At 35.9% G+C, this 14,860-nt stretch overlaps 1 protein-coding gene across 2 annotated transcripts in view; it reads left to right on the plus strand.

Annotated features, from left to right (window-relative positions):
- The window catches only part of NOX4 (NADPH oxidase 4), a 146,026-nt gene that overhangs the window by 5,322 nt on the left and 125,844 nt on the right, over positions 1–14,860 (plus strand). The window lies entirely within an intron of this gene.

Here is a 14,860-nt window from a genome sequence, read left to right on the forward strand (position 1 = left end):
TGTAGGAATCCTGAAAAGGACATAGGTACTCTGATATTATAAGTCCCTTTTAGGTAAATTTTAAGTTCATAAAAATTGTGATGGTATTTCTGGAAATGAATTTGATTGCTACCACTTTAAAACACAAATGGAAACAGTACTTCCATTTGTTGAACATTTTGATAATAGCCTTTAGTCTAAGGTTGCTGTTATGCATCTGTAAAATGTAAGGTAATAATAAACTTGTACTAGTCTTATAGGAATAAAGGGTCCGCAGGATATAGCTCATTTGCAGGAAGACATAGACATTCAGAAGCAGTAAATTCTTTGTAGTGGTCTGAAATCTCTGCTTTCTGTTGAAAGATGATTTATTCAACTGTTTATTTATACTGATGATATACTAGTCACTTTACAAGTGCTGTGTTTGAGCTAGGAAACTATTCTTCCCATTTGCACCTGGGGATGTGTAGGCTGAGGAATCTGAATGAATGATTTGATCAGGTTCCTTTGGGTGGTCAGTGTCAAAGCTAGGATTTGAATGCAGTGCTCTCTGGCCTTTTGCTTTTCCCTCATACTACACAGATTGTCTAAACCACTTCACTGGCCCATCTCAGATATTTCTGTTACTGGTTAGTATTACTCTTTATCAGTGCTGCCCAATAGATATATAATGTGAGTCATATGTAATTTAAAATTTTCCAGTAGTAATTCAAAAAAGTAAGAAGCCAGTGGCATTTAACTTTAACAATATATTTTATTTAAAATAATATATCCAAAGTACTGTAATAGATTGAAGCATTCAACATGTGGTTAGTATTTTTTAAAACTATTACTGAGATATTTTACATTATTTTTGCCTGTTCTTGAAATACAGTGTATATTTTACACTTATGTACATCACAATTCAGTCACTAAATTTTCATCAGAAATACTTGACCTGTGTTTAAAGTTCATAAAATTTTACAGATGAAAACGTGTATTCACATACCCAAGTTGTTCCAAACATATTTAAAGATTTTCCTATAACACAAATGAATATCAGCTTTTAAATTTGAATTAAGGGACTTACCTGGCAGTCCAGTGATTAAGACTTCGTCTTCCAATACAGGGGTTTGGGTTCAATCCCTGGTCAGGGAGCTAAGATACCACATGCCTGGCAGCCAAAACACCAAAGCATAAAACAGAAGCAATATTGTAACAAATTCAATAAAGACTTTAAAAATCGTCCATATGAAAAAAATCTTCAAAAAAAATTTAAATTAATGAAATCAATGAACCTAAAAATTCAGCTCTTTTGTGGCCCTAGATACATTTCACATGCTCAATAGCCATGTGTGGTTAGTGGGTACCATTTTGGACAGTATATGTGTTGGCTGTGGTGGGGGGAGATTTTCCTACCTTCATGGCCAAATGCATTTATCGTTTTGCTTAAAGGCAAGCAACTAGTCACCAATCAGCCCAATAAAAAGACATCAGCATATGGGTAGTCCTCTTGTTCCCTCTCTCCTGAACAGGAGTTAATATTGGGTAGGAAGTTGTGCACTCTAGTTATTGGCATATAACTATAAAAATATCTCTGACTTTTCCCTAATCTTCCTAGCTTTCTGGGGTGGGAGCCTTTGAGAATGAAGGTAAAATTCAGAACTGGAGTATCCATTTTTATTACTAGTAGCCTTGGTGACTGTTCTCAGCCCAAAATTAAGGGTTAAGGGAAAAGAAGATCTCAAATGATGGAAGATAAAATAATTTTGGGATTTAATATGTCTTAGTAGGAGTTTTCAGCAGAATTGTTTTTTCCCAGACTAGGCTGACCCAGGCCTGGAGGCAACATGGTCACGGCTGGTTTATGCCTGAGTTAATGTGCTAATCAGACTGTGCACTTCCTAGGAGATGTTTAATTATGACATGCTGTGAATATTGGAATCTTAAAATTAGCTAAGAGGGAAAAAAAGTGTTTTGAGGAAAGCCAAAACAAACACCCAAACAAACAAACCAAACAATAACTTTCCTCACCTTCCCATAAGGATGTTTTAAACAAAGGACTCCATTGATTACTTAAGTTGAAATCTGTCTTGATTTATTTATTTTCAAAGAATGGAAAATGTATTTAGTACTTTAATAGCAAATACTAATGTGTTGTGACAGACTCTGAGAAATTCAGTTTCCTAAATTTTTTGAAATGTTGGGGCAATTTAACTTGGGATACTATCTATAGTATAGAAACCTTCATATTCATGTTCACCTATTTCTGAGTTCCATTTCTGACATTTGAACAATTAAAGGATATAATTTAATTGATATAAACATTTTAATTTGCAAAGAGAATGCATTTTATGGTACCAGATTCAATTAGTCTTTGTTTTATATATTTTTCCCCAAAGCTAATATTTGGGGAAGAAAAGCCTAGTTTTTCTCACGGTGCCATGATGAGAATTTAATTTTTTTTTTTTGCTTTATCTCACAATTATTATTTTAGATCTGCTACATGGTCATGAGGATATTTTCTTTCTTGTTTTTAAACTCTTATTGAGATACCTATGTTGATTGGTATCTCAGTAAGAAGTTGTGAAGAAGAAAGTTGTGAGCATTGAGGTTTTTTTCTAATCTTACAATGATGATCTTTCTTTGGTCAATCATTATGCTTCAAGTGATTTAGAAACATTAACAATTTACCCTCTCAAGAGTCCTAAGACTTGTATCATAATTAACATTTTTCAGAGACAGAAGTCTGATGTCATGTGAGTTTCTTAAGGTTGGAGATTGGAGTCTCTGGACAAACAGACCTAGGATTTTAAGTCACTGTTGGTTTTACAGCTGGCCTAGGCAGCTTTAATTCTGCTGAGAAGGAATATATGCCTCCTGTATGCCTCCTGTCATTTTCAGAAAAGGCTTGATCATTAACTCTTTCCTTCTATTGCACAGAATATTGTGGTTTCAATTCAGAGGATGCTTTTAACTAAGTTGGTTTTGTTTGTTTATTTGTGTTTATTCTTAACATTCTGCTATTGAAAACAATTTACTTCTTGTTTATTGACAGGTGAAATGAGTTACATTACATTGATGCAACCATTATGTACTTAATCCATTTACAATAGAGATTCATATAATTTTACACTTGAAAGAGAGCTTTGTAATCTTTACTTAGATTTCTTCCTCATTTTCCCAAATAGAAAAATGAGGTTGAAGTGATTTGCTCATTATTACTCACTCGATTAGTGGCTTGGTCACTATCCTGGTTCATTGCTCCTGTCAGTCCAATATTCAGCCTGTTATAATTAACAACTCTATAGATATATGCAAGACACATTAAACGCCATACTCTGTAGACCACTAGTTTTTCATCTCATGTGAAATGATATTTAAAGATGTTGAGCAATTCAAGAAGTTATGAAAAATTATTGATTTACACCCAAGATAACATATATTTCCAGTATTACAGTTGTTTTTGACAAATTGTTAAGGATTATGAGATTTATTTTTATTTAAATTTTTTCTGATTCCATGATGTTTGGCAGAATTTTAGCACAGTGATTAACCTCTTTGTTATATTCACCTAAATACCCAATGTATAATTCTCTTTTATCAATACCATCCAAAATAGCATAGAATTGGAACTTGGAATTAATTTCTTAGATTTTCAAATCTACTTCCTTCATTTCCTTATTAATAGTATCAATAGCGGATTGCATTCATTGAGGACTAAGTACCAGGTATTACTCTAAGAGCTTTGCTTGGATTAATTTAATCTTTTCACCCATCCTATGGAGTAGATATTTTTAACTCTTAATTTTCCAGGTAAGAAATTGAATTAAAGAAGCTCTGTAACTTGCTAGTGAGTGACAGAGCCAGATCTCTAGCCCAAACATCCTGATTCTAGAACTTGTACTCTTAACCATTGGCTCTTCTGCCTCTAGGCAATATTAGTATTACTGTAGGCTGAACCATATGTAATTGTCATTTTGATAGAAGAAAAATAATTCAAGAGATTCCCTGGTGGTGCAGTGGTTGAGAGTCCGCCTGCCGATGCAGGGGACACGGGTTCGTGCCCCGGTCCGGGAAGAACCCACATGCCGCGGAGTGGCTGGGCCCGTGAGCCATGGCCGCTGAGCCTGCGCGTCCGGAGCCTGTGCTCCGCAACGGGAGAGGCCCGCGTACCGCAAAAAAAGAAAAAAAAAAAAAATCCAATATCAGCCATTGATGTGATTCAACCTAATAACAACTATAACCATTTGTAAATCACATATTATGTACCAGACACAGTTATTTCTTTGCTCTTTTATAATCTCATTTAATCCTTACATATTTAATTTAATCCTTATAATAACCCTGGAGGATAAGAATGATCACTTTACAGAAGTGAGAAACAGATTCTGAGTGGTTAGGTAACTTCCCCCAGGTCACATAACTAACAACTGGAGAAGCCCAATTTGAGCCCACATTTGTCTCATACTAAGACCACACCCTCAATCACGCTGCTCCTCCAGGGAGGTTCTGAGACACAGAGGGTTAGAGCCTGGAATTTTCTACTCTTATCCAAGGTTCTTATGCATCCCACCACAGTGGCTCTGGGTAAGACTGTTTGTATGTATGTTTGTGTGTTTTTGTATTAATAAGTAAAGATAAGAATATAGTGTATAGATTATTCTTAAACCTGAAGCAGACTTATATACCTCATCCTAACTGATTCCTACTGCATTAATTTGCTCAGGCTTCCATAACAAAGGACCACAGAGTGGGTGGCTTTAACAACAGAAATTTATTTCCTCATAATCCTGGAGGCTGTATGCTTTTTCCTAGGGATCACCCAGCCTGAGGGAATGAAGCTTGTAGAACTGCAGAATGTTACAGGCACCTTAGGTATTGTTCTAGTTCATTTATCTCATTCGATAGATTTAGTATTGGGAAATGCCTTCTTTATGGAATCAGTGCAAAGTTGAATGTGGACAGTAGTTCTTCAAACTCTAGTCAGTGTTTCTAGTTCATCATGCTAAGCATTGTGTTGATCATAAAATTGACTTTAAAAATGCCTAGGTAATTCTATGGAGGAAAATCAATCATCCTTAATTCCTTATTGACAATATCATAAGCTTTGGAGCTATATGGATATGAGTTTGAACCCTGGCTCAGGCATTTATCTCTTACTTCTCTGAGACTAAGTTTAAGTCATCTTCCTCTTAGGTTAGTTGTGAAGATTCCCTGAGAAAATGCAAGTGAAATGTTTAGCACTTGGTGCATATGTGCTTAGTAAAAGATAGCATTACTATAAATATTGAGTAATATTATTTAGCATTAATGGTATTAATACTATTAATAGTAAATAGTAATAGAAATTATTTATGCTTATCAATGAAAATACTAAAAGGAATTCAGAGAAATATAAAGATGGAAGGAATTTGCTGAGCAAATGGCAGATGGCATTAAGACAGAGACTTTTCCTTTCCTTTGATTGGCCTCTGGCTGACCCCCAATCCTTGTGGACAAAGGAAGCCTGTCAGTTGCTATTTGTAATTGGCACAAAATTTGTGGCAACTTGGTTATGATTGCTGAGTGGAATTTTATCTTGAGGTAGAACGCATTTTATTCAGAAAAGCTTGTATTAATCTTCATTGAATTTTGGAGTCTTCAGCAGATAAACAGGGTAATAATGCCTATTTCACAAGATTACTGTGAACCTTAAAGACAATTAAAAGAAGTAACCTCAATAATAGCTAGAGCCAACATTCACTAAAATGTTCTCATGGGCCAGACATGATAAATTCTTTATACATTCAGTGTCAGAGTCCTGACTAGTCTACAAGGTAGGTTCTATTACAAAAGAGGCAGCTAAAGCACAGAAATTATAAATAATTTGCTCATGGATTAAAGTACCTTGCACAAAGCCTATGATGTAATGAGTTCCAAAAATGCCAGCTTTCCTCTTTCCTTCCCTTTTCTCTCATCCTTCATATTCATATACAGCAATTCACTTAACTGTTCTGTACTCCCATTAAAACAGGATGAAATGATCCCACTTATCTCAGAGTGTTGTACTGAGGATTAGGTATGACTTAACAGGCAACTACTTTGAAGAATTGAAAGCATCACAGATGTAAAACATAATGGTTATTATTACATATTGTTTCTGTCTCCTATTCATTCCTCCCAGCTTTTAAGGCTCCAGCCATTGGTACTCTAACAGAGCTCCTTTGGGAGTCGTAAAGGACAGTTTGGACAAAGAAATGAGATTTCATTTTCATGACAGAAAAGCAACAAGTGGCCCTTAACCTAATATGCTTTACTCCAGTATTGATTATTGAAGTGGGATCTTAAAGGGCTGTGACATGTTGTAATTAATAATTGCCAAGGCATGAACTAAGAGTGAGACTTTAGTATAAGAGTAAATTACCTAAAGGCAGAGTGAGCCTACCTTACTTCTTAGTATCCATGTCTTAATGCAGCTTTGTGATGTGATAAATGTCGATGTAATAAATAGTCTTGTGAAATGTAGTTTCTTTTCAGTTCTGGCAATGGGATTAAAGAAAAAGTAGATAAAGAAGAAGATGGTTATTCCATGATCAGTAGAATTTGTTTACATTTTTAGAAGCTGGAAAGTTGAATTTGACAATGACTCCTATCTATGGATAGATGAATCCAACACATATTTTATAGGGAAAAGTTGCATGCTTTGATGATTTTCATGGATTTGGAAATGGTTAAAGTCTCCAGACACATATCAGGAATCCCAGAGGTCTGACATAGTTTAAGGCAAGAAGAGATGAATGATGTACACAAAGTGAAAGCATCTTATACACCTGAGATTTTTAAAAAATAGGTAGGTCAACGCCAAGATAAATTTAAGAAATGATTTATGGCAAATGCCTTTCTGACTATAGTCATTTTTCCTATGATAGTGTTATCAAATAGCCAATTTCAAATTTCAAGTAATTTTCTTTAATATAATCTTAGAATGCTCAGGTCTATTGGAAGGATCTGAAGTGGTAATGATCTATACAAGTTTCTTCCCCTCCCCTCGAACCCCCGGGCTATACTTTTGGTTCTCTTTGTTGACTTCCATTCCCCCAGTATACTGTCTGTTATGCGCCTTTCAATTAACATCTTATCCTGAGTGAACTCCCTGTCACCCCACCTCCTATAGGAACATGATTTCAAGGATGCCCTAAGAAGAGACAGTTGTGGAGCAAGAAAATAAGAACTGTCTCTTGAAAATACTGATGAGATAGGGTGATGAGAGAGTTTTTAGTTCTCACTGATTTTCCTTGGCCAAGTTACTTTTGTTAAGTTACTTTGAGCCTCTGAGCTTTGTTAATTCTCTTGGTTTGAAAAGCACAGGCTCCGAAGCACATTTGTAAAGTGCTAAGAGTTGTGCAAACATAGGTGAAGATACATTTTTCTTTTCTTCTTTTTCCATAGCTCAGAATATCTAAAGGGAAAACCAAGCAAATATCATCAGTAGTCTATATTAATGGATTCCAACTGGAAAAAAAAATGACTCATATTAAACCACAAGAATGTAGAGCTTCAGTAAGGAAGTTCTTCTCCCACCTGAGAAATGGCATTTGTTGTTGGGCATTCTCTGTATTACGTTTGTTACCTACAATAGAAATTTCTGGGGTTAGGGCCTTAGCTTGGACTATGTAGAACCCATCATTGAACTGTTCAGTTATTTTGATCTTGTTTGTACATTTTTTAAAACTTAAGAGAGTGATAAATGAGTCAAATGAAAATCTTGGAAAAGTTTAGTTTCCTGGATCATAATGGATCTACAAGGTTTCCTTAACTTTGGTTTGCCTGAAGAAGACTAGTCTTAGACTTGTACTGGTTTTAAAGCTTGAGTGTGTCATGCTTAAAGAAGAAAATATACTTTGTTCAACCCACAAATTTTATATATATGAAATTTAATTTGTTAAAGTCTTGCGTGACATTCATTCTAATTCTTATCAAAACCAAGTGCCTGCTATTGCTTTTTCCTAGCACAGAGCGACTATTAGCTTCAATTTCAAATAAAAAGTAATATCTGTAAAAATTTCAGAGTATCAATGGCAAAAGTATAATGTAGTGAAAAGAACATGGATTTTGTGGACAAATTGACCTAAGTTGAAATCTTGACTTTACCTCTCAATAACTGTATCTTTATTGAAATCTTCAAAACCTAGTTTCCTCAATTTTAAATTGAGAATTATATTATTAGATTGAACTACATGAAAATTTCAATTTTGAAACATTTTGACTTACAAAATGTGTAAGTCTTTTTGTGTAACTTTGTGTAACTATGCAAATGGGAATTTGGCATAGTTTAACCTCGTTTCTCTCTTTTAGGATTATTATTATTATTTTGAGGAAAGGATTAAGTAAGATGAAAAAGAAATCAGTGTGAAACCACAGATTGTGTTACTTCCCTTCTTTCTAATGGCAAGTTATAGTAGACAAATTCATGACAATGCTAGACTCATTTCTTTCAGGAAACACTGTTGAAGTTAAGAATGTTTTAATATTGCAATCTCCTTGTAAACGTTTGCTAATGACTAAAAGTTTCCAGTAACTAAGAGAAGTGTTGAGGCCTAATTTTGTGCAATGTATCAATTCTGAAGTATTTAAAAAGATAGTTTGCAAATTATAGTATACATTTTTTCTTCATTATGGTTTCAGAAATATTTAAGCTCACAATTAATTGCTTTTCAATTGGCAGTAGTTTTCAAATTGTAGCTCCAAATTTCTTGGGCTTTTTAAAACTTTCCATCAAGCAAACCAAAGTTTGAAGTTCACGTGAAGAGAACAAATTTTATAGGTCACTAGCAGTGAATCCTCTCTGTAAAAACAAAGGAGTTAGAAAACTATGCTTCTGATGTTAGGTACAGAGTGTTTAAACATGTACCTCAGTTCACAGCACACTGTCTTCATGGGTCTGTGCAAGGCCCCTGTTTGCTTTCTTCACCATTTGTTTGGCAATTTTTTTTTTTTTTTTTACGGTACGCGGGCCTCTCACTGCTGTGGCCTCTCCCGTCGCGGAGCATAGGTTCCGGACACGCAGGCTCAGCGGCCATGGCTCACGGGCCTAGCCGCTCCGTGGCATGTGGGATCTTCCCGGACCAGGGCACGAACCTGTGTTCCCTCCATCGGCAGGCAGACTGTCAACCACTGTGCCACCAGGGAAGCCCTATTTGGCAAATTTTTTTAATAATGTGAAGACACGTATCATTCTATATTGAATGCTGATGACACAGAATTAGAAACTTCACTTCTAAGAGATAACCAACTGTATATATAAAATCTATGTCAATTTCTCTATCTATATTTATGCCTGTATATGTAGATAAACATTTATATGCATGTATATTATTAATTCAAAAATATGTCACAGATATTATTATTTCATTTCCATTACACAAGTTTAATTTATCTTATTTTTAATGGCTACATAGTATCCCATAATGTGTATGATAATTTGTTTTATATTTCTCCACTGTTGGCCTTTTTAGTTCTGTTCTTTGTATCACAGATTGTACTGCAGTGAGTATCTTAGAAATTTACCCTTGGTTTGCTATTTTCCTTTTTTATGAAGGCCCAAGATGGGATATTTTGGTCTTATTTAATGTTAGTTTTTTAGGGAAAAAAGGTTAAACTTTATTTACATCTTCTCTCTTATAGCAATATATCATCTTGTATTTGATTTAATGTATTGTTCTACCAGCAGATGAGCTAGTATGGCCACTGTAAGTTGACCAATTAAACACTGAAGACTTTGTCAGAAGTGTCTAATACTTAAATATGTGTGTATCAGAAAGTTTAAGTAAATGGTCTGTAATAAATGATCTATCCATCCAGTCCATCTTTACTTTACCTACTCTGTTAGGTATTTGGGCCATTTTAATGCATCCGGAGTTCTTACTCTTCGAATTGATAACTTCTTGGAGACAGTGTGTATATATATATATATCTTTATCTTTATATTTATACATATATTTTTTTTTCTTCAAAGAAAGACTGGAAGAAAGTGAACTTGATTCAAGCTTGGAAGTTATGGTTGAAAGATGCTGAGTTAGCTAACAGTGCTAGTATTTCAAAGACAAAGATAGAACTTAAAGACACTTTTATAGTTTCAATTAAAAATGTTATTAACTAACAGGATTGAGTTCGGCAGTTATAAAATAGATATGTTTAAAAGTAGGTTATGCTTGACAGACGTGCGAGAAAAATCTTAATTTTGAATATCTTATATTCAATATACGAGTTTTAATACATGTCATTATGGATATTCTGATTAAAATTCTAACCAAGTGAATGGGTACTATTGCTATGAGTATTGTTTCCTTCCAAAAATTACTCCATATGCTCAGGTTACTAGTATTCCAAAAATTACTCCATATGCTCAGGTTACTAGTATATCTGTTTTGGCTTCCAAATTTTAGGAGGAATATTGAGAAATTGAAAGTGGTGTGAAGATGAAGAAGAAAGATACAAGAATGATTGTTTCTGATGAAGAGTAGCTTAGAGGTGGCTAAATACTCAGTAATTGTGATCAGATATGCTGGACTTGTGATGTAGGAGAAACAAGGCCTTTCTCAGCTTTTTAGCCAACCAATCTCTGCAAAATACATTTCACTCCTCAGTGCTTTCCCCTGTGCATGGATCATTTCTGTAGGAGGAGGAAAATGTAACAATGACGTGCAATCAAATGCTCTGTAACTCTTGAGGCCCTTGTTGTTGGGCCTTAGAAAGGAGTAGAGGAAAAGGGATAGGTGTGAATATCCACAGGGATGTCATAGATGAATTTTAAAAATTCCATTTTAATAATGTTTGTCAGCTAAAGAGGTCAGATAATTTTTACTTTATATGTTTTTACCTTTTAGAACAATTCCATGAGGGAAAGTAGAGGACATTTTTATTACTGTTCTGTTAAATTCTTCAGTGCTAGGTTTTGGAGACAAGTGACCTTGGTAGAGGTCACAGGTGTTAGCTGTGGTAAGAATTTCATACCTTTTAATCTGGTGACTGTTCAGTAGACAGCATTGCCTTTAGAAACCCATGAACGTGTTCATATGCAGTTCTGACTGCCATTTATGTTGAAGTTTAACTTTTCCAGACAGACACATAGTCTAGAAGTGAATCTCTTCTGCTCTCTGGGCTTTTGGTACAGGAAAGACACGGTAGACAAAATCAGGACAGAACTATACCATGTATCCATCTTGCTTTCATCTCTCTCTGTAATAGCTACATTTCCTTCCAATTCATAATAGATGTTTAAGAAAAGACCACATTCCCACTGAAAATGGAAGAAAGTTCATTTCTAGAAAAGGTAGAATGAAGGATGATGACATATAAAAGGGGAGATTTGAGTTAAGCATAAGGATATCTGGATAAAGTGTCAGGATGGACACTCTACTTTTGGTGGTCCCTTGAGCTATATGGAAAAAATTTTTCCCCCAGCTTCCTTCTTTGGAACTGATAGCTTCTTTTAGAGACACTGTTTTTTTAAAAAAACCAGTTTATAGATGGGAAGAAAGGTCAACTTGAGTCAAAAATTACATCATAGTTAAAAGTCTCCAAGGCAGTTAGTTGACAGAAACCAGCTAGGATCATTTGGAATGAATTACAGTTTTTTATTATGGCATGAAGGGACATTCTTGAGCTTTTGGATATACCCCAAGAGCACTGAATTGGTAGTCTATATTGGGATTATGTTAAGAAATAATTACTCCAATTATTATTAACGACTTTCTGGTTGCTCATGACATGTTATTCATTATTGTTTCCTTACGAAACCTTATCAAAATAGTTAGGTAATCCACTTTTGAAGTAGCCCTTCGTTGAAATGTCGTTTTTTTATTCTTAAGTGCAATCTTGCCCCCATGGAATGCTCATCATATTCTATATTCATATCCTTATCATAATATATTAATGGTACAAACTAAACATTTAAATTAGAACCACAGTTTTGATTTATAGATAGAGGAAAAATAAATTGTTCTGATTTTCTGCCATGAACCCTTTTGGTTACTATAAAGACAATTAAAAAATTCCTACCATTGCCTTGGAAATCATATAGACTACTTTATGGGGTTCTCTCTTCTTTTTTTTTTTTTGCGGTACGCGGGCCTCTCACTGTTGTGGCCTCTCCGGTTGTGGAGCACAGGCTCCGGACGCGCAGGCTCAGCGGCCATGGCTCACGGGCCCAGCCGCTCCGCGGCATGTGGGATCTTCCCGGACCGGGGCACGAACCCGTGTCCCCTGCATCAGCAGGCGGACTCTCAACCACTGCACCACCAGGGAAGCCCAGGGTTGTCTCTTCTTGCTCCTGTATTTGCCTCATGACCACTTTCTTTGGCTTTCACTGCTAAAGGAATATTTTCCCCAAGGAGTATTTTTTTGAAATAATTTTCTTTAGTATTGACCATGCATTTTTGAGGTTCCCAAGGGTAAGAGGCAGTTTGGGCTTGTCCACTTACTATGCTGCCACTTGCTAGCTTTGTGGGGGAGATAAGGATATGATAAATAGGTAAACCATTACAATATAGTGGGTTAAGTGTTCCAGAGGAGGTATGGTGAAAGGCAGGAGGGAAGCTTTGAGAAAGATGCTCCAAATTTTTCAGGATATTTGAAAAAGGGAAATATTTGGAGGTGTAAATGAGGATACTGTCGGAGATGTGGCCCTAGCAAGGCCTAAGAGAGAAAATGACCCCGGGCTGAGACTTGAAGAATAATAAAGAGTTCATCTGGTAGTTAGCACGGAAGTGGGTGGAAGAGGTGGAAAGCCATCACAAAGCGAAGGAATGGCCACAGCACGAGCTGTGGGTCGGCACCTGAGATATGCAGGGAAAGCTTGGAATAGCTGGTCTGGATAATGCATCCAGGAGCTGAACTGAGTCATAGAATAGAAAGTATAGCTGACTGGCCTTATGGCATCATCAATTTGGCTTATTTACAGGCTTATAATACAAGTTGGATCGAAAAGAAGTTTGGACTAGGTGACTTATCCAGTCTTATCAGAGAGCTACAGTGGCCCTGAGGGTTTCCTTCAAACTGCGTGTTGCTCAGTTCCATACAGTTGATCCCAGTCTCTAGAAGGGTGGGTGCTGGAGGTGTGGAGGTAGAGTTGATATCCTGGGAGATGTGTGCAGGAAAGAGCAGGTCCTGTGCTCTGGTACTGGATGTTAACCAGATCTCTTGGGTAATCGCTTTTGGTTTTGATTCTTTTTTCCTTTATTTCCAAAATGAGGGCATTGAAGGATCCTCTCAGAGGCGCACTCATTCATCATCCGCCATATACTTATTGCACACCTACGAGTTACCTAGAACTCTCTTTGTCTTCTTTAGATACAGTTGAGTGGAATAAAGCTCAGCTTCCACAGCTCCAACTATAATGAGAGGTGAGGATGAAAAGACAGGCTTGGAAAGAGTGATTTTCAGGAAACTATGCCATAAGAGCATTTAAATTCTGTAACTAGACCTAATTTGCGGATGGCCAGGGACCAGGATGATAGCTTCTATTTACTTCTTACTCTATGCTGTGTACTACACTTAGTATATATATATTCATTTAATACCATTACCCTTTGGGGTGATTCTTTTCATTTTATAGACGAGGAAAATGAGACAGAAAGGGTAAGAAAATTACCTAAGGCCGCACAACTAATAGAAGTGCTTAAAACTCAGGTTTGTCTGCCTTCAAAGTGGATTCTAAAACAGTGATTGCCAAGCCTGCTTGTACCTCCCGAGGGCCCCACTCCAGATCTAAGGAATCAGAATTTCAGGAAGTACAACAGAGATATGTTTATTTTTAAATAGTCCCTCAAGTGAATTCAATGTGTAGTTAGATTATGGAACTCTTAGGTAAAGATTTACACAAAATGACAGGAAAACCTACGGGTTGGATAAGAGGCTACGCAATTGAAAGAGTAAGAAAGTATTATGGTTTGGAAAGAGTTATATAAGGCATCTGAATTCACATCTCTTGTTTGGAGAGTGACCTGTCCTGTTCTCAGGGAAGTAACAGCAAAAGGATAAATGGAGGCCTGGGTTCTAGTCCTTTGTGTCTTTACGAACCAACAGTGCAAATAGAGGCAAAACGGTTGGCCTGGATGATATGTAAGGCCCCATGAAAGAGCTAAGTTCTATGATTATAAAATATGTAAGAATTAGGTGTTGAATTGGCTTCATTTGGTTTGATTAAAAATATTTCCTTGGAGGAAAAGAGTCCACAGAATTGACCTTAATGAATACAAATTTACATACTTTTTGACAAACGCAAAATGCCAAATCACAATATAAAATCTTTAATAAACCTCTATGATAACATTTATTTTTATTTTTTCCTGGAAATGATTAATTGTTGACCCACCAAGAGGTAGCTAGAAAACGGACCAATTATTAAAGCTTACTATTAATACTACTCTGGCCTTTTCAAATCCCGTTGAACACCAGTTTTGCATAGATATTTACATGTAGAATGTCATTTTATATTTCCCTAAAATTGCTGAGTTGAGAGCAAAATGTTCATTTGAAAGTTAATTTACCAGAAAAAGTAGTTTTCAAGTCCTCTCTAGAGTCAACTATTTCAACAGAATTTTGTTACAATTTAATAGCTTTGTCAAGAACTTGGATGAAGATGAGGAAACGTGAATTTGTAAAATATTCAGCTAAGGTAAAATTGGGAAGGAAAAGTATCAAAATACGGCATTCACACCCAGTATAACATAATGGGCTGACACCAATAAATTCTTACATTTATGTACCTGCTCTCTCACACCTCTCTTTCTTTGTTGCTTGATAGCAAGTCATGTGAGAAAATTGTTGCAAACACAAGATGAGCCATTATGCTGCATGGTTGCCCCACAATATAACGCTGTCTTAGAATCAGCAGGCCGTGGACGGTGTCCTTGGTGAG

Source organism: Phocoena phocoena, chromosome 8 (genome assembly GCF_963924675.1).
Source record: "Phocoena phocoena chromosome 8, mPhoPho1.1, whole genome shotgun sequence".
Classification (NCBI taxonomy): domain Eukaryota; kingdom Metazoa; phylum Chordata; class Mammalia; order Artiodactyla; family Phocoenidae; genus Phocoena; species Phocoena phocoena.